Source organism: Protobothrops mucrosquamatus, unplaced genomic scaffold, assembly GCF_001527695.2.
Source record: "Protobothrops mucrosquamatus isolate PMUCROS unplaced genomic scaffold, P.Mucros_1.0 scaffold5023, whole genome shotgun sequence".
Lineage (NCBI taxonomy): Eukaryota > Metazoa > Chordata > Lepidosauria > Squamata > Viperidae > Protobothrops > Protobothrops mucrosquamatus.
The window spans coordinates 42,270-44,514 of record NW_015390900.1 but is presented as its reverse complement, the minus strand read 5'-3'; the positions used below and the strand labels follow the sequence as shown (position 1 = coordinate 44,514).

General features: G+C 41.8%; 1 protein-coding gene across 1 annotated transcript in view; it reads left to right on the top strand.

The window, feature by feature from the left end:
- Positions 1–48: 48 nt before the first annotated feature.
- LOC107299499 overlaps positions 49–2,245 on the top strand; it is a 27,864-nt gene continuing 25,667 nt past the window's right edge. The window contains exon 1 of the mRNA XM_015828857.1: positions 49–143. The gene's annotated coding sequence lies outside the window, so the exon portion shown is untranslated. The remainder of the gene's footprint in view (positions 144–2,245) is intronic.

Genomic DNA, 2,245 nt, shown 5'->3' with positions numbered 1-2,245 from the left:
AGTGTCAAGGCAACAGGTTTTTTTTTTATACACTAAAGCAAACAAAACACCTCAGGTTATTTATCATATACAGAGCAGTTTCACAGTACAATATATTTCACACACTGGATCCTGAAAACACTTTATAGGCCGATTGCTACCAGGTGAGTCAACCAATTTCTTCTACAGGTGCAACTCCGACTTTGAAATGGTCACTGCCGCTAACCAGGGTGTTGTTGAGACTGATTTCAGATTGTTTAAACGGCTCCGAAGTGGAGGGACAGGTGGTATAAAAGATGGAGTTTAAGGAAGTTAATTTGTTTCCTCTGTGGGACCCTGAAAGGTATAGCAGAAATCCTATCCTAGGAAGAATTTTGCTTTGTTCTGCTCAGTTTGTTTTTTTTTTGCTTTTCCCTTTTGGCTAGCAATAATGACTGCTTCATTTTGTTCCTGTGTTATTATCTTTAAGGAGATTTGTTTTTAAATACTCGCTGCTTTACTATACTGAAAGTGGTGTATGTACTCCAAGGGTTTTTATGCAGTCTTTATTCCCAGGTAACTGGCTGTGGGATTACAACAAACCCTAACTAAAAGTAGTTGTTGGCTATACAGATCCCATTTTTATATTCCTGCAAAAGGCTTCACTTATTTTTTTCTACAGTAACCCGTTCTAAAAGGCTAGGGTATAACATCTTAAATTCTGGGATGCAAATGTTGCATTTCTTGGAAACATACTGAAGCAAGGCTACCAAATCCTAAATCTGGTACTCTTACTTTGGAGCCAATGCTTCCATATGCTCAGCTACTAATAATTCTGCTTTCCACGCAAGGTGGCAATTATTGATAAAGGCTTTTTTTGCTAGTTTTTTATGGCAAAATTGTTTGTGCCACAGGGGAGGACAATTAAATTTTTCCAATAATTTTAAGCTGAAAATGTGAATTAAGCGTATTTGCAAGGTGAAAGAGCAGAGGAACAGGAATGAATGCAAACCAAGCTCAGTTTCAAGGTGTTTATGATAACCTATATTTATTCATTGAACTTGTATGCTGCCCATCTCAGCTAACTTTCAAACATATATAAGCTGCATATAGCTTAGGATCTAGAAATCCAGATCCTAAGAGACCTTTCCCTTGTGTGTTTTTGTTCATGTGAACTGCCCAGAGTCTGTGAAAGTTGGGTGGCATACAATTTTAATAAATTATTATTCATTAAATGACAGAATACTCTTGCTGAGGTCATATTTCCAGTAATTCTCCATGTAGTAATTAAAAAGTTTTTGATCCAAGTATATCATTTTTAAAATTCTTTATTCATTTCCAGTTGGCATCCAGTCTTAGAAGCTGTTTTCATAAAATACCTGCCTTTAAGTTTCCAGGGTATGCAAAAGGCCATGAGGGGTGGGGTTGGGTCAAAAAAGTCAAGATGGCAGCCAAATTGCCCCATGGTTGTGAGAGAAGGGTTTCAAGGGGCCACCATCTTGATTTCCTTTGAGGCCTCATAGATAAGCCCTTGAAACCAGATGGCCTCATTCCATTTCGTATTGTTTTTAAGATTCTGAGCTTCAATATGGAAAGGAAAGATATGCTGTCTGTTGTGAGGGAACATGTCAGCTTCCACTATCAAGTTTATTTCTTGATTCAACACAAGCCTCAACAGCATTGTTAGGAAATAAAGATGCTGGGGGCCTGTAGCCTGAACAAAAGATGGAGATAGGCTGAGAGTTGATAGATAATACTCTAAGAGGTTACAAAATGTGGCAAGGGAATTTGCCCATATATTTTGTGCCTGGCGAAATCCTTGCAAGAATAGTGTCTTTGGTCAATGGGGAGGCTCTCCTGTAGGGTAACCATGTTCTTGAGTGCCTTCAATGTACTTCCCAACTATTAATGTGCCAACTAATGGGCCATATCCTGAGGAGCTAGGTCACGACTCGGCGGAACACCAGGCTGCGGCCTGGGATGTGGCCGCAGCCGCAGCACTGGACCGAGTCGTGCCGCTGCGGCCTCTGACCCGGCGTAGGTCTCAACTGGCCCCTTGGTTCACCGAGGGGCTGAGAGAGATGAAATGCCGGAAAAGACGCCTAGAGAGCAGTTGGAGGGTTACCCGAACCGAATCCGACCGAACACAGGTAAGGATACATGTTAGATCCTACCTAGTGGCGATGAGGGTGGTGAGGTCTAATTACTACTCCACCCTCATTGCGTCATCAGATAATCGCCCGGCCTCCCTCTTCAGGGTGACCCGCTCCCTCCTCCAATTGAGGGG